Source organism: Mastigoproctus giganteus, chromosome 5 (genome assembly GCF_048544385.1).
Source record: "Mastigoproctus giganteus isolate SK-2022 chromosome 5, ASM4854438v1, whole genome shotgun sequence".
NCBI classification, from domain to species: domain Eukaryota; kingdom Metazoa; phylum Arthropoda; class Arachnida; order Uropygi; family Thelyphonidae; genus Mastigoproctus; species Mastigoproctus giganteus.
Window position 1 is genome coordinate 120,085,295 of NC_143579.1, and position 23,103 is coordinate 120,108,397.

The window sequence follows — 23,103 nt, forward strand, 5'->3', positions numbered from 1 at the left end:
AGATGAAATTCATGAGTTTTTGAGTAGTAAATGGATGGCCGGTGCTAAAAACAGAAGGAACTGGAAAGTTGCTGGAGAGGCCTTCATCCTGCAGTTGATTGAAAATGGCTGATGATGATGATGATATATATATATATATATATATATATATATATATATATTTTTTATTTTTTTTTTTTTTCCACAGAAAGGCTAAAATTCAGTATACGGTACCCCTCGTGTTACACTACATAACGAATAGAGGGATGTGAACTAAGAAAAATAGTTGTAATTAGAAGTGAAAAAAAAAAACACTTATTAGAGGGGCTATATTTTTAATTGATTTTCATTTTTGTTTAGTGAAAAAAGATTAGGGTTTTTCTGTGAAATAATAATATTAATGGCGGCCACAATAACTTCAAAGAAGGAAGAACCTGTACACCCTCACCCACCTGATGTACACGGATGACATCAAGCTCTACGCGGAAGCCGAGAAGCAACTACTCTGGATCACCGAAGAATTCAGCAATGATATTACACTGGAATTTGGTCTAGGGTCTAGACAAATGCAAAACCGACGGATTGCACCAGGGAAAATTAGTCAACAGAAAATACCAGTTGCAGACTTGTAAAGTGATCGAAGACACGACAGAGGGAGAGGCCTACAAATACCTGGGGATGATGCAGGCTCAGTAGTTACAGCACAAGGAAATTAAGGCCTGCCTGACCGAAAAATACCATCAGAGACTCAGAAGCCTGCTGAAAGCAAAGCTGGACGGAGGGAATACAGTTAAAGCCATAAACACCTATCCAGTCCCAGTGTTAATCTGACCGAAAAATACCATCAGAGACTCAGAAGCCTGCTGAAAGCAAAGCTGGATGGAGGGAATACAGTTAAAGCCATAAACACCTATCCAGTCCCAGTGCTAACATATTCCTTCGGGGCCATAGATCGGACTAACACCGAACTGGAGTATATCATGAGAAAGAAAAGGACAATGATGCCATCCAAGACCAGGTAATGGACACCCGAAACTATATATACATCGCCAAGGAGCCCGGAGCGTCAGATCACACATATCGACGATGCCAATTGGCCTCAGAAACGATCCAATACATCACCGCGGGATGCAACGTGATCACCTAGACTGAGTACACTCGTAGACACGGCCGGGTAGCCAAGATAATACATCAGAAGCTAGCAAGGAAATACCAGTTGATCAACGAAAGTGTACCGTACTACAAATACGAACCCCAGGCAGTACTAGAGACCCCAACCTACGAGCTGTACTGGGACCGCGCCATAATAACGGATATGACAACGCCGCACAACCGACCGGACATAACCCTTGTGGAGAAGAAGGTAAAGGCTATCTATTTGATTGACATAGCGGTATCCAACACTGGAAACCTGCAGAAAAAACCATGGGGAAAAAATCAGGAAGTACACGAACCCAAGATAGGAGATCAAAGAGATGTGGCATATGCAACAAGTAACGACCATCCCGTTCATCGTGTCAACCACTGGTATGGTGCCAAAGACCCTACATAACAGCCTAGCAGCAATAGGTCTCCCAGCGAACACTTGCAAGGAACTCCAGAAAGTCGCAATCCTGAACACCTGTAGGATAATCAGAGTGTTCTTCTACCAACAGTCACACCAGATATAACAACAACCACCCTGTGTACTTGGTAGCAATACCCATCATGAGGTGGAATCCCCAATCAGGGAGAAATAATATGAAAGAGCAATAATAATAATGCATACATACTTCTTTTAACAACAAAAACAAGAGAAATTAAATAATGTAATAATTCTTCGTTATTTGCTATTTCTTCGTAAAATTTTTCACAAGAATTAGCAAAATTGCACTTAACTGGTAGTACTGCTTTCAGCGTTTCTACAATCAGCTGTGTTTTTGTTGACGTTTACAGCTTATTTACTGTCGAAAAAGATTTTTCTGTTGTACCATTGGTTTCCGGCAAACATAATGCAAATGATTTGCATTATGTTTGCGATTAAGTATGTAGGCTACATGCCCAATACGGAACAGTTTGCAATGCGGGGCAAACGACTGAAATCCGGGACGTCTGGTCACTTTAGTCTAGACGTACCGGAGATCCCAACGTGTGCCAGTTGAACACGCCCCTGACCATTACTGACTGTCCACCTGCCCGAACAGGTCCTTGTTGACATGATGAGTGCATAGCTTCGTGTGGTTTCTGCCAGATATGTACCCTCCCGTCCGCTAGAAATAACTGGGAACGGGACTCATCGGACCAGGAGACTCGTCTCCAATCATCCAAGGTCCAGTGCGGATGTTCTTTCGCCCAGTTGAGGCTTAGAATCCTGTGTCGTGGTGTTAGCAACAGGACTCTAGTGGGTCGGCGGCTCCCATAACCTATTGCGGCTAATGATCGCTTGATGGTCTTGGTGGAGACGTTTTTGGCCTCTCCCTCTTTGAAGTTGGCGGTGATTTGGGCCACTGTCGTTCTCCTGTTGGCTGAAACAATGCGAGACAGATGTTGACGGCCACGTTCATTCACCACCTTTCTCTGCCCACAGCGCTGTCCACGATGAGATGTTATTCCTGAAATGGCGTATTCCCGATACACTTTTCATACTGTCGAACGGGTGTAGTGCAATTTCTGTACCACCTCCGCGATAGAGTGACCCATGCGTCGGGCGTCCTCTATCATCCCTCTCTCAAATTCGGTTAACTCACGACGTTTATTCGTACTGACACTAAAATTACCGTCTACGTGAATGCAGTGTACCTATCAACCTGCCAAGCGGTGGGTTTGTCCACTAGCGAGAGGGGTGACAGCGTTGCGTTGTCCAGGCACCAGGTATCCCATGAATTCTGTCCTTTCAGTGTAAATTATAATACTGTAGTAGCATGTATCGGTTTGAGCGATAAGAGAGATATGTTGAAACTGCACAGGAATTTCTTCAAATTATAATTTTCAGGAAATACATAAGCGGAAAGGTTATTTTAAAAAAATCTTTAATTATTTAATTATTTTTTCTTTCTTTTTATTTAATAGTATTTGCTTTTTTTTAAATGGAAACTTCTTCCCTCTCCGGAAAATCTGTTTTTTACGTCCAGCTAAACAGGCAAGTCGATCAGAGAACATGCAGTTTATGGGCGTAATAGACATATGTGGATCAGGTCGTTCTCCAGTAATCCTACTACCCTAGGAGTAACTCTACTATGACAGTCTTTTTTTTTTTTTTTTTTTGTTAGCCACGAGCAGAAAGAGAAACACCCAGATTCCCTCAAGCATAAAATAAACAACTAGAATATCCAGAATGGAGTTAAGTTACTGAACTAAGGTTTTTAGAGGTAGACGCTAGGCTCGTGACAGTGAGGAAAGTTAAGTTCTTTATCCACCAAGAAAAATATATAAGAATTATGCAAACTTAATACTGACACTTGCCAATAATTCTAAAAAAATAAAATAAAATAACCCACCGCAGAACTTCGTACTCTTAGTAAAGGGAAGAAAACTTAATGGACCAGCGGACATCAGAAAAGGTCTCGCCTTTCAACCACAAATATGGAAAATAAACATCCAACTTACCACACGCAGAAAAAGAAACACTCATATGACTTCGGGCATAAAATGAAAACAAGAATATCCAATATCGAATGAGTGGCTCAACTAGAGTTACCTTAGAGGTGAAGACATTCACCTACGAGGAAAGTCCTAAAATCTGATAGAGTCCTGGACCTAGTCTCTTGACCAGGTTCAGGGTTCCATCTAGGTTTAAAAGCTCCATAAAATCAAATCCGAAAATAAAATTAAAATAATGCCGAAAATTTGCAGCACCATCTACAGACGAAAATATAAGCTAAAATGATATCACAGGAAAAACACCTGTACGCAAATTTTGCAACTCATCTGATTATCTGTTTCAGGGCAGTACCCCTATGAAAAACAAGAAGAGGAATACGGCCGTTGATCATTATTCTACACCACACGAGAACACCGCCTCCATAGTAAGTGTCCTTTTCTCTGATGTTGGAGAGATGGTACCATATTCCTCGTTGTCTCCAGATGAAATAACGTCTAGAATCTGTTTGTAGGCTAAAACAGGATTCACCAGAGAACATAACTATACCCCATTTGTCAGGGCTTCAAGTCACGTGTTCATGGCACCAGTTTCGAAGAGCTCTGCGGTGGTTCCCTCGGGGTAACACAGTTGGTAGAATCCCACACCGGGTGGAAAAGACATGAGTTCGAGTCCGTCGATGACGTGAGGAATTTTAATAAATAAATTCTGTTTATACTACGGGACGACCAAACGGTCAGAGTAGTTCACAAGATAGACAGAATACGAGAAACAGCACTGTATTTAGCAGTCACGGGCTTGAACCCCGGTCACTCGAGGCACGTGTACTTATGCAACAGCGTGCTGACCACTTGGCTACGGGGACCGGTTTTAACGGGCCACTTTCGTAGCGTGGCTGAATTTGTCGGTCTTAGGCGAGGGTAGCGTGGTTTTTTCCCCCCGGAAACTCGGGCTTTTCTTCTAGCAAACAGAAAATTAACCACAGAACACGCAATTTACAATGCATATACAGAGCAATGTGGCCTTAGTCGCTAGTGCTCCTAAAAACCAAATACAACTGCAGTGGTTGGGGTTAATGGGATTTTATTTATTTATTTTATTTTTTTTTTTTTGTACTTTTTTGCGGCCTTCAGGGTTTCCCATATACGCCAAGGGGTTAATGCAGTGGTTTACAACCGGGGTACCACGTAATTTGGGTTTAAGTTATTAACTTATTATTATTTTTTAAAATTTATATGTTTATTTCTTTATAAAAAGGTGTACAGTATCTTTTTAATTTTGTGGTGATCTATAATTAATGTTTACTTAGTACATTAATTATATAAAGAATAAAATTATTATATACTGTATACATATAATTTGTATTATGCAATGTAATTTTTATAATTATATTATTGTAATAACCATCATGCATATGTATACGCAGAGAGAGAGAATCGGATCTAACAGGCAGAATTTTGAGTAGGGGTGCCGCAAAATAAAATAAATTACTTAGGGATGCCGTTATTAAAAAAGGTTGAAAACCACTGAGTTAATGGGATACGAACCACTAGCTTTCTTGCGTAGAGTCCACTTGAATTGAACCTTCTTAACACAGTTCGGTTGGAAATATTTTTACCTGTGACCGCAGCAATTTCAAGAAACAGTTGACGACAGGACATCGTAGGGTTCTGTCTTGCTGTTAGAGCCAGTTAGCGGTCTGTTCTGGTTGTAGACCTTGGCCAGCTCTTCTTGTAATGGTCCCTCTCTCCAGAAACTGCTTCCATATTTTTATTATAATTGGGGTGCTCGTAATTGATTACACAAACCCGCATTTTTGTCCGTAAATGGCGTGTGTGCTCTGGTCGATTTCCCTGTTTTGCTGGACGAAAAAAACCCCAGTTTCTTGGGGAAAAACCTTGCTATCTACGCCTGAGACGACTATCAGCCACGGAGTGAAAAAAGCCCATTAAAGTTCCTCGCGTCATCGACGGGATTCGAACCCCGGTCTTTTCCACCCGGTGTGGGGGAGGACGGTGACGATACCACTGTGCTACCGCGCAGACTAAACTACTTCCATAGTGCTGAGACGACACTGCGTGGCACATAAGCCTATATGCCACCTCCGCTTGAGACTGCCCGGCTTCAAGTTGTCCAATGGCCAGCTATCTCAATCATCTAAACGACAATGACTTGCTATCCTGAGTACTAGTGATGTGGCTAGTACTTTTGGCTTGTTACAAACAAGCCAAAAAAAACGGAAATGAAGTGATGTGGTCGCAACTAGTATTTTTATAGGCATGAATAATTTGCATAACGTGCAGCTCTGTAAGGTGGTAGATGGATTTTTATTGGATACTCGGAATTTGAATGCCAGGATGCGTATAAAATCAAATATTCGCATTCGGCAACACTGTTTTCAATGAAAAATTCATGAAAAACATTTTGTTCCCTTAATTTTGTTAAGCAGTATATTAGTAGTAGTGGAAAATGATGCAAGGAAGCAAAGTTATACAGTATCAGCCAAAAAAAAAAAAAAAAAAAACATTCGCACACTTCTCCATCCCATCTGTTAACACTATTAATCATTTCAGAACAAGTTCTGCGATGCTTTACTGTTGAAAAGAAATCCGAACTACATTTTTAATGGAAAATTCGAAATTTATTTGAAATTTGCTCTACCATGTCTGATTTGTTTTCCAAATAAAAAAAAAATACCAAAATATTGGTGGAGGTGCTTCTGGTTTATTTTGTATTTTTATAGGCTTTACAAACATGTTAATTTTATATAAATATACCGATAAAAATACATAAAAATAAGAATATAATTCTACGTCCTCTGTTAGCATAAGATTTTTTTTTACACTACACTGGGTTAAACTTGTGCGTTTTTGACTTCCTCAAGCAGCTAGTTTTGGTGACAGTTCCTCTTTTTAGCTTCCAGTAGTAGTCGGCCATCATACTGACATTTCTAGAATCTTCCACCCTGCTCTTCAATTCAACTACCTACATTTTCTCGAAAATAGTTGAGATGAGAGTACAAGAAGAGTGCCTTAACACCCATAATTGCAGCCTAGTTTTCTGAACTTCTGCAGCATGTAAATGACAATCGTCTCATTATCTGTGCGTTTATTGTTTCGAAAAAATTTGCATACTACATTTTTAAAGTTAGTCGAAGCGTCTCTTTCACTTTAGTTCATGGATTCTTCAAATACAGTCTAGTAGCAGCTTGCAGAGTTGAAGTCCAACGAAAATTCCTGCTTTGATTTTTTCTTATGTAAGCGAAGGGAATTTAGTGAAAACATACTTGAAGCAAAAATTTCCTTCTTTATTTAGTTTAATGAAACAGTTCGCATGCGCGAACTGTTTCATTAAACCTATCTTTATATGCAGAGAAGGTAGGAACAGGGCTGTAGTGGAGGATATACGCCGTATATCCTCTGGATTTTTTTGGTGACTAGCGTATACCTTCTGGTTTTTGAAAGACTCGAAAAAACAAATATTATTAAAAATATAAATTTATTAGAATTTGATTCTTAGGCAATCCTTATAGTTTTATTATTTTTAATATATATGCCCTATATATAAGTAAATATGCCGTGTGTGTGTGTATATACATACACACAAATACACACACACACATATATGTATCTGAACGTCTGGAACCGAACGGAAACCTAACTAGCGTTAAGTTTTGATATGTCTCTGATTGATGTTTGAAATGTTATACGAAACGATTTCATGGCAAGTGAACTCTAGTTCAGTGAAAGGGGGATGCTCTTCAACACCAGTATTCGTTATAGTCGCAGAGTTCTTATAATTTTTTGCAACATTGTTGAAATTAAGATAACTCCTCTGTTTTTTGTGTAATATGTTCTGTATTTCATACTTCTTTGTTTACATTGCGACGTATCTTTTAATTCCTCGGTAGTTTTGAAAATAGTGTAAATCATGACTTAAAGTGTGGCCAAGCAGAAAACGTACGCGTGCATACCGTGTAGAGGGAGGGAACAAGAACAAAATTACCGTGAGAGAGAGAGAACCTTGATCTTGGAACACTATGAGCTATCAAGCTAAAATAGTCTACGAGACGATGCAAGTGAAGTGACCTGAACGTTAGTGCCAACAAACTCTGGTTCAGAAGACTGATTAACAGTCTTTAAATAGAAATACCAGAAACAATTCTCTCCGTTTGGACTGCAGCTGAAACTAATCCAAAAACGCATAATGTGGCTCCAATGATGTTGAATGATATCAAATGGGGGGGGGGGAATCAAAATCGAGGGTACAGCATAAAAGGAACATAACCAGAATTGCATGGTCCAAGAATTATTTTGGGGAAAAGAACTCATGTGACCTGAAATCTATTTAAATAATTGTAGGTTCTAGTAGTTCACAACTACTACGACAAAGTAATTCACACTGAATTATTTTGCTGTTGCTTATTTTCACTATACAGGGTGGTCCATATGTAAATTTACCGAGAAGAGTTGTAATTTGTCAAGAAACAAATTGCGAAAATCAGTTTGAACAGCTCATTTAAAGGTCATAAATAACACCCTCTAAACATAATATTAATAAAAATACGACTATGAAACTGACTTCAAGATTTAATTGTACAGATTATATCTTCATCTTAAATGTATATTCAAGGGAAATAAATAAAATAAAACATATTCATCAGTATTAGTATAAATACTAATAAATAAAATTATTTATTACTATTTATACCAATAAATTGAAATAGATAAATATTATATTTATTATTATTAGTAACGCCCACTTGAGGTTGACTGTGGCCATTCCTTGTCCATTGCCAATCTTTCGACGGCATTTCTTCTTTTTCCTCTCCTACTATCACTTTCCTCTACCTTTTTTCTTTCCTAGGTAACAGATAGAGAAATAAATTTGGATAACCGAGTTCTTATCCCATACCCTTTTGCAAACGGTGCCGTCTGGGAGGAGCTTGTTGCTTCCTAGAATAGGTAATAACGGTCTTCCCTAGGGAAAGCATTGCCTATTCGAGGGATTTATGAGTGATCTAGTTGAGTGAGTGTGAGTTTGAGGAGTAACTGCCCCTTTCCTCTTTCGACGGCATTGCATTTCTTCTTTTACTGTCACTTTCCTTTGCCTTTTTTCTTTCCTAGGTCTAACAGATATAGACAGCGATTTGGATAACAGAGTTTTTATCGCATACCCATTGCAAACGTTGCCGTCTGGAGGAGCTTGATGTTGCCAAGAATAGATAACAACAGTCTTCTCTACTGGGGAGTGTTGCCTATTCTAGGAGTTATGAGTTGAGTTAGTTTGAGGAGTTACTGCCCTTTTCATTTTTTGACTGCATTTCAGCTTCGTCCTCTCCTACTATCACTTTCCTCTACTTTTTTTAATTTCTGATTCTAATAGAGACAGGAAAGTGAATAAGAGAGTTATCCCACACACATATACGTAAAAAGTCTTGAAAGGGTGCCGTCTGGAGGAGCTTGATGTTGCTGAGCATAGGCAACAACAGTGTTACCTACTGAGGAAGCGTTGCCTATTGGAGGAGCTTATGAGCTGAGTGAGAGTGAGTTTGAGGAGTAACTGCCCCTTTCCTTTTTCGACGGCATTTCTTCTTCTTCCTCTCCTACTATCACTTTCCTATTCCTTTTTCCTTTTCTATGGACAGAGACGTCGATAGTAGAGTTATTATCCCACACATTTTCCAAAAGCCTTGAGACAGCACCCTCTGGATGAACTTGATGTTGCCGAGAATAGGAAACAGCAGTATTCCCTAATGGAGAAGCGTTGCCTATTCGAGGAGTTTATGAGGGAATACTTGAGTGAGTATGAGTTTGAGGAGTTACTGCTACTTTCATTTTACTACGGCATTTCTCCTTCTTACTCTCCTACAAGTAGAGTAAGTTTCCTTTACTTTTTTACTTTTCCAGGTCTAATAGGAACAGAGATGTGGATAAGGCAGTTATCTCACAAATATTTACATAAACAGCCTTGAAACGGTGCCATCTGGGTGATGGTATCTGCTAAGAATAATTAACATTAGTTTTCTCCACTGGTGAAATGTTGCTTATTAGTACAATATCAAGGCAACTAGTTGTGAAGGCATTCACAATATGAGATATAACCAAAACGATGCCATTTCACCAACTTCGGTGGTTCCCTAGGTACTAACATGATGCAATGCACTAACTTTGAAAGGCTTAAGTTCTGCAAATTGCAGCGTCTGGAGACTAGGCACCTGCGGGGTGATCTGACTGAGGTGTATAAGGAACGGGTTGAGCAGGCTCAATTCTAATCGTATTCTTCCTCTTTCTCAGATTACGATCCTGAGGCGGCATAAGTTCAAATTGAAGAAGGACAGTTATAGAATAAATGTGCGGAAATTTCCTTTTAACCAGCGGGTAGTTGATTGCTGGAAAAAACTTCCATCTGTCGTTTGTGGAAGTTGATAGCTTAAATAAATTCAAGGAGGAACTGGACAAACGTTTAGAGGGAATGGATGTGTGAAATGTTTTTTTTTTTTTTTTTTTTCGGGCTGATGCTCCATAAGCTTGCTTTCTTGCATCACATGCCTCGATTACTACTACTACTACCACTACTTGTTCGCTTAATAAATCATAGGGTTATTAGTATACAGACCGATTATCCATAGTGGATAGGATATAATATTTGTAGAGATAATCATCAAAAAGAAAAAAAATTGCAAATGCACAAATTTACACTCATGAGCCAAAACATTATGACCCGTCTCCAGGAGTGGGCGCATCCTACATCACCTAGGAGTGAAGCCACTGACCAGGCAACATATACAGTGATGGCACGGTAGTGCCGATCAGTTCTTCAGTATGAAGCCTGTGCAATGGGGAAAGGGGAAAGATCTGACAGAGGTTGAACTTGAAATGATTTAGAGCTCTAGGAAGGGTGGGTCAGCATCTTTGCAACTGCAGGCCCTGTCAGCTGTTTGAGGGCCACCATAGATATACACAACCACCCAACTTGCCAGACGGGGAACCACAACTGGTTGACAGTATAGGTGAATAGCAGCTGGCATATGCTGTCTGGGATAACAGACTGCTCACAGGCCTTCAACTAACAGCAGACTACAAACAGGGTGCACAGAAAAACGTTTCCGTGCACACCATCCGACGGATGTTCTTGCAGTCAGGCCTATAGAGTAGGCGACTTGTTCATGTGCCCCTGTTGACTGACTGTGTCTGGACAGTGGTATCGTTACCGTTCTCCCGGGTTCGAATCCCGTCGATGACGCAAGGAACTTTAGTCGGCTTTTTTCACTCAGGCGTAGATAGCAAGGTTTTCCCCCAGAAATTGGTGGTTTTTCGTCCAGCAAACAGGCAAATCGACCATAGAACACACGCAATATATGAGTAGATAGATGTAATCATTTACGGGGGACCCTAGTATCATAATTTGTTTTTTTGTTGTTTTGTTGACTGACTGTCATCGACACCTCTGCCTGCAGTGGGAACAGAAGCACCATTCTGGAGATTGGATGAATGGAAAAGTCGCCTGGTCTGATTCAACTCCATCATGCCGATGGACAGGTGCCTATTCAATGGCGAGCAGATGAACAGCTACAACCAGACTGCACGTTGGATGAAAACAGGTCAGCAGCTGTGGTATGATTGGGAGATGTTTTCATGGCATCACTGACTGCCCCTCATCTTCATTGAACATGCCTCAGCACCAGATGCTACCTCGGGATTGCTTCAGACTAAGTTTTGCCCTACATGATTACTGTGAATTCAGATGGCACAGGACTCTTTCAACAAGACTCTCATTGTGCAGAAATAGTTCAAGGATCATGTCCGACCACTTTGTGTGCAGCCTTGGCGGCCAAATTCCAATGACATCAGTCCCATCTAATATTTGTGGAATGTAGAATTCACCAGTGTGTCGCTCCCTTGCCAAACTCAGATGTTCTGTCCATGGCGTCCAGGATATCTGAGAATATCTTCTGCAGTCTCGTGGAATGGATGTCACATCGGTTACAAGCGGTTATTACGGCAAAAAGTAGCCCAACGTGTTATTAGATAGGTGGTTGTAATGTTTTGGCTCAGGAGTGTATACATATACTGGCGTGCAAAATTTAAGGACAAGTCAGGTTTTCACTTGTAGCTTCTCATAGGAGTGACCTGGATATGGGAAAAGCATACCAAAGGAACCTCGTGAGGTACAGAAATGATGAAGTAAACAACACTGACACAACAACGGAAACAAAACGGTACAGAGGGACTTTATTCAAAAATGGCAACATAGCACTGGCTGCCATTATACAGATGCATCACTGCCAAAGACGGAACAAAAGGAAGAGGTGGTCCTCAGTAGGAGATATGGCCACCCCTAATGTCGATGCAGGCTTTGCATCGCCTGTCCATACTTAAAACAATGTTGTTAATAGTTCTTGTGGGAACATCGTCCATCGTCCATTCCTCTGTCAGCACCATCCTCAGCTGGTGAACATTTTCTAATGGGTGTGGATGCCGCTAGGCGTCTCCCCAGAGTGTCCCATGTGTGTTCGATGGGATTTAGACCAATGGGACGGGCAGGCCAATCCATACGAACAATGTCCTCACTTTCCAAAAGCATATCACAGCTGCAGTGCGATGGGGTGTGGCGTAATCATCCAAAAACTCGAACTCCATGCTAATGGCACCCCGGAACAGACGCACATGGGGAAATATTACACCAGTACAGTAGCGTGCACTGGTTACAGTATCGCCTTCCAGTATCTGGAGTTGTGTACGTCCATCCAAGATAACGCCTCCCCAGACGAGAACACCTCGACCGCCATATCGATCCCTTTCAGTGATGTTTGCGGGGTGATACCGTGTGCCAACCTCTCGCCAGATTAGCTGATGTCCAGAACCGCTGCTGAGACTGAATCTACTCTCATCAGTAAAGAGTACCTTAAGTAAAGATTTTGTGGATGTAACCTTTAGAAATAGTGTTGGTCCTTAAGTTTTGCACACCAGTGTAAATTAAGTGATCACTGAATTGTGACCACCCCATATGTAATATACTGAATTACCATTACTATATGTAATAGGGTAGTGGTAATACGCATGTGGTTGTGCAAGTCAAATAATAAAAATAGCAGTTATGGGACGTAGTAAAGACATCAAGGAGTTTCAAACGGTATAATTGTGGGATGTTGTGCATGGGGTGCTTACAGCCCACTATAGTTAAGGTGTATAAAGAGTGGTGTGTTGAACAGATGAAACTACCTCCCGGCGACAGAACTGCAAAAGGCGCAGTGCATTGAATGGGTTCGATGGCAGGTCACTGTGTGACAGTTGACATTCCAAAACAATATAGGAAATGCAAGAACAATATTCCAAATAAGAATGCACTGCACATTCAGACGTATGGGGTTCCGCAGCAGACGACCCAAACGACACTTTCTCCTCACCGCTGATCATTGTGATGGTGAATGCTGTGGTGTAAGCAACGCACTGGTTGGACATTGGAGGACTAGTTAGTTGATAAAGTTGACCTTGGAATTTATTCAAACTGTGTGCCTGAACTACCTGCAAAGGCAACTTGTTCCAGCAGTTCACAACTCGCTGGCTGAAAGAAAACTTCCTGCAATCTAGTCTAAACTTCTTCCCTATAATTTGAATTTATGCCCTCGAGTTCTGTATAGCAGTGAAATTCTGCCTTCATTCATTTTACTAATCCTTTTAGAGCCTTAAAAACCTCAACCAGGTCACGTTTGAGGTACCTGGTTGCCAAGCTCTGCAGCCCAAACAATCAATCTTTCCTCTACGACACTTTCTCCTCACCGCTGATCATTGTCGCGATTTCACCACGCAATTTGCCAATCTTTGGTGGGGAAAGATAAAAGTATGGGACCAAAAGAGTAGGTAACCCGAAAGTGTGGAGATCCTCCCTGCTGACCCAAAGGTCAAGTGCAAAGTGCAAAGTGTGTTAAGTGGCTAATGGCACCAGGGGTTTCCCCCATCTCCGCATTGCTTTCATTGTGAGTGTACCAGTTCACTGGGAAGGCCAGAGATTTAAAAGCGTGTGGAACATGTGAGTGTGTTATGTTATGTACCGTTGTTCCTCTGGCCATTTAGCCGCTGGACCCCAGCTGAGACCAACGTTGCCCGCACTTCGCCCCGTGGAGGCAGACCAGGTAACCACTAGTTTAAATTTTCACTCTGGCAGGTCCTGCCACCTAGTTTCCTGAGATTTCAGTGGCTAGGACCGAAAAAAAAAATTGTATGGGGATATTGCGCTAGAATTAGAAATGCCAAAATGGTGGGCGAACAGCGTAATTTAGATACGGTTATTTTTGGCGTGTGGGGCATTCGCTTGCATACAGATAGAGTTGGGTAGGGAGAATGAAGATTGGGAGGGGATAAAGACAGAAGAATGAGGTCAATAGGGACCCAAAGGTCAATGGAGAGGGATCCCCACCAGGCGATATTAGGGTGCAGGGAAGGGGAAATGAGAGGTACCATGCAAAGGAGCATAGCTTAGATCGTCAAAAATGGCGTGGTGGTAGCAGAGCTGCGTGTAATCACATTCGGTTAAGTTCCAGTCCAGTTAAGTAAAGTGCATAGATGATAGTTGTGAGAATCAGTTACACCCGAGTTTGATGGTCACATCCCAACAAACCATGTCGCCATCCTATGTCTCTCGACATGGTCACATCCCAACAAAGCACGTCGAGAGACATAGAGCGGCTATCACTGTCTAGTTAGGATGAAAAGTCCATTTTGATTGAAAGAGTCAATTCCAGGTAGCCACTCATCTGGGAGAGATTTTAAAATCCAATGTCCAGACGTCTCTGGGTGTGTATGTTGAAGTCATATTCGGTGGGTACTATTTAGGTAAGTCAAAAACTAATGTCTCCATGGTCCTTGAATAATTGGTGACAGAACACTGATGTCTGAATGGTCCTTAAATGGTTGGTGACAGAGCATTTTAGTGAATTAGGCAGGTGGAAAAGCCAAATAGTCTGATTTATTTTGGTCATTTGGGTAGTGTTCTCTTGGGTGATCCTTGGGGTATCTGGGACATCATCTGTACGTTACTATGGTGAGGGATGCTCACATAGACTCTTTAGAAGAGTTCACTGGAATTCCAGTGCTTGGATCCTGTTAGGATTGTTAGGTATGAAACGTTCGGCGTCTGGTAAAGAGTTCTGTTTCGAAACGGTAGAATGTTGAATGTAAGTAGGCTTTATACTGGTCTTCATCTTCTAGAAGGCAGTACTCTTGATTTTTGGGAGAATAGAGTATTCGAGTGATGAGTAAGGAACGAATATCTTCATATAGCTCGCATTCAAACATTAAATGTTCCCAGGTTTCCTGAAGATTGCAGTGACAGAGTGAGTTGTCAGTGATTCCGAAAATGGATAGCTTTGCTTTGATTGCACCATGTCCTGTCATAGAGTTGCACCATGTCCTGTCACGAAATATTGTGAGTAAACGTGGAGAAAACCAGGTTGGTGATCTAGGATATACGCGTTGAACCTCAGGAATAAACCGCCCCTGGTAATTTCACCCTCAATTGAGAAGCTCCATCTTTTCTGCCAGACCTGCTGCAAGTAGGTGGAAAGTCGCCTTTTCCAAGCTCCTGGTGTTCGCAGGGTCCGATGTAAATTCCTGGAAGGTGGTTGGAGGCCCTCTTGACAGTTAGTATAGGATGCCACCTGCGATAACTTGCAAGGCGTCGGTGCTTACTGTGCAGCAGGCCCGGATTATGGTGAGTAGGATAGATCTCTGGATGAAATCGAGCTTCCTCTGATTCACTGCTCTTATTGCTTTGATATACCAGATTGTACTTGCATAAGTTATGGCCAGGATGAAAACCGCTTTGTAGAAAAGGGCAAGGGTCCATTTCTTCAGACTCCAGTCCTTCTGGGTGACTCTTACGACTAGGGCTGAGTAGTTTTTGATCTTCTGTTGTATGTAACAGATATGAGGACTGAAGGATAGGTTCTTCTCTAAGAGTATGCCCAGTTATTTGAGTTCAGTTTTTAGCCCGACTGTTGTTCCTTGGATTTTAATTTGTGGCTGCCTCTTTAGGTTAACGGTAACTTGCAGCAACACGGAGCAGGTCTTTGTTGGGGAGATTGTAAGTTGATTCGAGAATGCCCATTCCTGGAGTTGTTCGAGGCTCTATTGCCTATAGTCTCGAGCTGAGCCCAAATGTCGGCCTTCAGCATCAGAACAAGATTATCCACATAGGCTTGCGCTTGCACTCCTCCGGGGTCTGTGGTCAGGTATTCATCCAGGGTACGGTTCCATAAAAGTTGTCCGAGGACTGAGTCCTGTGGGCAGCCTCTGTTGAACTGAACTTGGCACTTAAGTATACAGCGCTCTTACCACTATGCTTATGGAAGAAAGATAGCTGTTCACGGTGTTGTAAAGGTTTCCAGGCAGATGTGCGGCCCTGAGTCGGCCGAGGGCGCTTTGCCACCAAAGTGAGCGAAACGCCCTGGCAAAATCAATGGAAATCACGAGGAAATATTGATTAATGGATCTCCTGGCATCCGTAATGATATTCTCTAAGGCATCCACAGTTAAGCAACCTTTTCAGAAGCCAAACTGGTATTAGCGTGAAAGGCCTGCATTATTCTAGTGGGCTTCAATTCTGAGATGGAGATGCTCAAAGGTCTTACTGAGGACTGAGAGAAGGCACATTGTTCGATATGAGTCAGGAAGGTCTTGTAGTTTATTCGCGTTCTTCAAGATCAGTCGCATGCTAGCCTTTTTTCAATCTGTAGAGAACCAGCTCCTATGCAGGCAGTAGCTGAAGAGTTCGAAGATGGCATCAGGTACTGTTTCTATGGCCTTTTTTACGATCTCTGGTTCCAGTAGATCGATTCCTGGAGATTTCCTGTTTTTTTTTTTTGATCCTCTGGATTACATTCATGAATTCATCTTTGGTGAAGGGTTCGTCACTAGTCCCAGGGTTGTAGGTACTACCAACCAGCACATAGAGACACCTGCAGTAGGATGATGGGTGGCACTTCTGGCTTGAACATGGTATTGAGTATGTTTTCTATTGACTCCTACCAGGTCGTTGTCGTTTTGCTTTGTGGGGTTTTGGTTGGCAGGATAATTTTGCCACCAGGTAGCTTACTAGTCATAACCCAGTAGACAAGACCACATGGATAGTCCCTACCTGTGGTAGCGACAAAGTTCTCCAATGACTGTTTCTTCAATCACTGATGCGGAGGTCACAACGGAAATGAATAGGTAGTATTCTATAGTGCTGTGAAATAAAAACCCTTCTGTTCGTTCCACCCATCCTCATATAACTGATGAGTTCCTGTTGCCAATGCTGAGTAACTTCAAGGCTGCGCTGCTAAAACGTGTACAATCGGAGTTTGATACATTCTACGATAAGTGTCTAGAGAAAAGAGCAAATCTAGAGAAAAGCAAAGAGCTTTTCTCTAGATTTGCTAGAGAAAAGCTCTTTGCTAGAGCTTTTCTCTAGCAAAATTCCTGAGGATGTGAAACGCAGCATAAGTCATTCTATTCCTGCCTCACAGTGCTGTGGAAAAGCTGCAGAAAGCGATCACTACACAGAAAAAATATCGCATTCCCATGCAAAAGGCAATAATATACCTGCAATGCGATCCTCAACTGACACGTCAAATGAAAAGGTAAAAATTCCACCGAGTGAGCATTCCATGTCCCTTCCAACCAGCCGTAGCACAGCCATCATGAGTGTCTCACAACTTACACACGTGCACAATTCATGCAGTCGTGAAGAAAGTCCAGAAATGATGCCATCGGTACACACGACGATTGCACCAAGAAGTGACATCAGCCATCATACGGAACCGCTAGTTCACGATGCTGAAATTCGTCCTAATAAAAAGGCCATAAGAACAACATGGGCAGGGATTGTGGCTAGATCTCATCCCCATCCCACTCACAACACTCCATCACCAAGGATCAAACAGTCACACGAACTAGGTGCGCGAATGAAAAATGCATGTGTAACAGGTACGTCAAATTCTTCTAGGCTCATACCCATGACGCCACATCCCAACAAAACATCTAAGAATTTCTTCATTTCCAGGCTGCATCCTCTAACAACTCCTGAACAAGTAGCTAACGTCCTCCTTCAAGAACTCTACGTCAGTGCAGAAGTCACTAAACTACCTACCAAGGGCAATAATTACGCTTCATTCAAGTTATCCTGTGAAGCAACGTCCGTCGAAGCTAACAGTAACCCCTCTTCCTGGCCGATTGGTGTTATTGTCCGACCGTTCTACCCAAGCAACAGCGTCAGAAGGAGAAACTTCGCGGAGCACGCATTGGACACTCGACTAAATGATAGCTGACTCAAGATCCAGGCTCTACATTGGTCGCACCACTTATGCCATACACAAAACAAGACAGTCGGTTCAACCACCGCAATAGACAACAGCCCCATTTTACCCCATAGCCCAAATTCTCCGAGCAAGCAACACAAGCTACGCTAGCCGATCCCAACCATGATCACAATGAGACACCCACGACCTCATGTTGTACTTCCTCTTTCGAGGTCCAAAATTTTAATTCAAGTGTACCGCTCTGATACTGTAACTGTAATGTATCAGAACATTAGGAGCTTGCGAAATAAAATGGAGACTATGGAGCAAATCCTGCTAGAAGGCGACTTCGATATTTTAGCTACATCCGAAACATGGCTTGAGCATGAGCAACAGAACATAATGATAGCTACACCAGCAGGCTATGTGGCAGAGTTCACCTCCAGGAGGAATGGAAAGGGAGGTGGTGTTGCTATGTTCTACAAAGACGCGACCTTCAAATTGATCAACACTATCTGTAGACATGTAGACATGTATAGTATCTTATGTAGGACGGCACCTGAACGTCAATTCATTTCCGCCTTTGTACACTGTGATGATTACAGAAAGCACTGTAAAAGGCCAGAAATGTGTGTAAAATTATGTTCGTGCAGTGTGTGTGTGTGTGTGTGTGTTGTTGTATTGTTTTGTTGTTTCTGGCCGTTTTGTCACCAGGCAGGCGATCACCTGGAAAGCCTGCCCAGTGTCCGTCTACACCACGGGGAGGTAGGCCACAACTACTCATGTATCGCGACCGCCCTCCGAACGCTCTGGTTTACCAGCTCTTACTGCCCTAATATCAGGGCAAAAAAAAAAAAAAATAAATAAATAAATAAGAAAATAATAAGTAAATAAGATCAACACTATCTACAGTGACTCACCAAATTTCGAAGCCATAGCCGTGACACTGCTCAGAAACGCATCCACAATGGATATCTGCATAATTTATATCCCACCAGTACCCACAATTGATATCATTACTGAGGCAGCCAACTGGGCAATCACCCACTTTCACCCCTCAGCTCACCATATCGCCATCGAGGATTTCAACCTCACCTCACAGCTCACTGCCCACAAGAAAATCCTTGTTGACTACATGAAGTCAGCAAATATACACCTAATCGATCATTGCCCTACTAGAGGAAAAAACCACATTGACTTGCTATTTTCCTCCTTAGCATGTATGATTGAAGAACCACCTGAGACGCACTACAAATCGGATCACGACCCTATCTACACAAAATTAATTATTCCTACTCGGGGACCACCTGCCCGAAAAAACGTTCAAACCGCAGTCATTGTTAGCCCCAAGCTCCTTAACATTCAAAAATGCCTGCAAGCTGCCACCCTTATACCTTGACATGTCCTTGAAACGTGTGACGTCCCGCTTGCAGTAACGATATTAATAAACTGGGTAAACACTATTGCACAATATTCCACATCAAAGAAGATAAGGATCTCATCTTACTCCAAAGCTTGGTGGAATCCAACTGCACGCATGGCCTTCCTGTTAAAGCAGCAGCTACACAAGATCTGGAAAAGAACTCAACAGACTTCCGACCGGATATCTTTTTCAAGAGCACGAGCGCAATTTAATAGGGAGAAATCACGAGCAATAACTGCACACCTGGGAGCACAACTTCAAAAAGGGAAAATTCCATACCGCTTCAGGTCCCATAGCTTTCCTAGTCAGCTGGACCCAACTCAATGGTTAGATCATATTACCAGATTCAATACGCGTGCAGATCAACTAAACTCTCTTTTATGTCCCGAAAATGAATTACAACAAGACATCTTGCATTCCATCACCATCTGTACACACCAGCTGACAGCAGCGATAAATTCCCTTCCAGCGACAGCAACCGCGGGGGCCGACAAAGTGCCGCAATTCATGATAAAATGCCTCAGTCCGTTCATCCTCCAAACGCTAAGTCCATCTTCAACGGAATTCTAACAACAAGAATTTTCCTAAAGCCTGGAATAGCTACCTTGTCAGACCACGTCCAAAAGTTCGAAACCCACTCTACCCAGGCACTTTCGGCCGATATCTAACTCCTCCTCCTGAAAATCCTGGAAAAATCTATGCTGCCCACCTTAATGAATCAGATTCTTGGAGATAGGCCGCCACAGGCCCACTACGCAATCCGAAACCGATCCACAGTGACGAACCTCTTTGCAACCATATGTAATTTATTGTCCGCCTTTGAACAGCAAGTGGAACTCGCAATCACGTACCTGGATATTGAAGCTGCCTTTGACGCCATCAACGTATCAGCGCTCCTCCGCTTACTGGAAGACCACTATCTAATCCAAGGTAATATCCTCTGGTTCATAGCATCACTCCTCTATGATAGGGTACTACAAGTCGATGCCTATGCACAATCGCACAAGAAGGCAATTTCTGCTGGTGTTCCGCAAGGAGGAGGAGTCCTATCTGTTTATTATTTACAGCCATCATTGCGCCTCTTGTCCGTAACAATGAGAAAATCATCACGTATGCAGATGATATAAAAATTCTAACGCGTATTGCTTCCAACAATCACCTTGAAGTTACAGCAAGCATTAATGATAGTCTCATCAACGTCGCCTCTTACCTCAAACAGTATGGACTCTCTATCAACCCACAAAAAACAAAGCTAATGGTGTTCTCTCTCAGACCAACCCCTACAATAATAGCCTCAACACTCGATGGAACTGTAATATTTGCCACTCCTACACATGCGGATTTGGGAATAGTATTTGACCCAAAACTCCGGTTTCATGCTCATGTAGACAAGCTCACTTCCAGAGCAGCCCCTCTCCGATGGCTAGCTAAACAACAACTAATTTATGTTAAGGAGTCACGTGTAATTAAGAAATTCATCAGAACAGTAATCTATTCTCCACTCCTCCATGCTGCTGAAGTGTGGGCATTAGCAGCTACTACAACGAAGAAACCAATCCTCGCTGCAGAATTCTGGCTACTTAAATGGGCTAACTGGAAAGCTTGTCTCCCACCACAGGACAGAACTACAGCCTTAGCTACTTCACTGGAGATGCAGCGACTGCCTGATATCTTGGAAATACAACGACTGATAGCTACAGTTAAAATGATCACGGGTCAGATATCAACACCTTCCATTTGGGATTCGTGTTACTGGCGAAGACCCAAGCCAGAACTTCGGTCAATCCCGATGCTCTGCTCGAGGAATCGGAGGCTTCATATCACAGACCGCTTCCTCCCAAACCAAATGCTACTGGAAGTACAGCACCTCGACGCTGACTTGCAGTGGTTTAGCAGCAACAAAACCTACAGGAAAGAAGTGTTAGCAGCTCGCTCCAATCCCAGAATCGAATAAGAACAAGTTCGTGCGCCCCCCACACCATCTGCCAAGCTCTCCTGTGCCACGACAAAATTCGAATTCGTTTGAGAGAGAAGTGCCATTCATGTATATTATATATTTTTATTGTAAATTTTATTGTAAGTATAACCGTACGATGTCACTTGTAAATATAGTTAATACTGTGTAATGTGAGGAAGTATAATGACATGTTTACATGTTACATTTTTAATTTTACAATGTGCATTATCCATTATATATCCTGATGTGAGCATTATCTATTATCCATGTGCATTATCTATTATCTAATTATCTATTCTGATGTGAGCCCCTGGTCGTTGGCCGTGACGGGACAATTGCAATTTCACTTAAATCTATATATGTACATTGTATTCATTTAGTTGCAATAAAGATTTTCTCTCTCTCTCTCTCTCTCTCTCTCTCTCTCTCTCTCTCTCTCTCTCTCTCTTATCATGGTAGTGGAGCTGTTTCTGACCGTTCATCTATTCCGACACTGTGGAAAGTTTAGTTGGCAGCATGGCTGTAGATCTCTAAGGATGTTATATATCTAGTGGATTCAATGCCTAGTCAAATAGTGACTGTTATCCATGAAACATGGCCAACACAATATTAGGTGGGTGGTCACAATTCGGTGATTACTGAGTGCATGTATGAAGTATACTGTAGTGGGAACAGATTTGACATAAAATCTAGATTTTATGCCAAAATAAAATGGGGTTATTTAATGAGTTCAAAATCGAATAAAATTACAAATAAAAGTTCAATTTTATAGGCTTTTGTTTTGTTATTTCTGGAGTATAAAAAAAGACATTCAATGAAAAATAAAAAAAAGTAATTCCAGGTCCTTATAGCTTCTTACATTAGGGAGTGTTTGGTTAACTAATAATAGCTGACGTGAATGCTTTCCATACTGGAATGAACGAATATCACTTTACATTTTGTAATATTAGGAAGAAGAAGACTGTTGGCTATTCATGTTGGTCATAATGCAGGGCTTCCCAAATAACTCACCATCCAGCTTTTATTAGAACAGTTTTCATTTCTTGATTAATAATAAAGATTGTGAGGTAATGGTCTACCGGTCAGGATTATCTCTTTTGGTATGATGGTAATCTTACTAAAGTCAGATATTATCATGATTTGTGATTCCTAGCTGAGCTCAGTGGTAACAGCTGATCTCTGTCCCAAAGAAAGGCAGTGAAGAGCATTGCCCTCTGTGGGTTGGCACACTGCGGTGCTTGATGGGAAAAAGGCGACTCCATTAATGGTTTGCTAAATGGAGTTCTCTGGTTGATGAAATCAGGTTTTGCAGTAGTCCTGTGGTCAATGAAATCAGGTTTTAAGTGTTCTAATTTTTCACATAGACAATTCAGGACACCTCTGTGGTAGCCATTTGGCATGATATATTGCCACTCATTTGGAGAAGTCTGGGTCTAATTCCCATCGATGAGTGGAGGAATTTCTTAGAAAGTCATTCGAGGTTGTAGTAAGTCAATATCAGGATGGGTGTACAATCTTTTCTGAGTTAATCAGGGTTTCTCAGCTTTCACAATGTGCAAATCAACCCATGAACACACACTTCTCTAAACATCATACGCTTATGATTGTGAGGGCATGCTTGAGGACTGTTAATACAAATACTGTATTTAGATAATTCAAACGACAGTCGCTATCAAAATCATAGCGGCCACTCTACAAATTTACGATGGAGAATCGATCACTTTAGTGATTTTACCCTTTTCCGTTTCGGTGTAGTAATAAAAATATGTTAAAATTAGAGTGGCAGCTATGATTCTGATAATGACTGTCATTTGAATTATCTAATTTTTGCTAATATTCTTTAAAATGATGTTCATATAAAAGCTCAGGTAGCTTAAATTTCATCATTT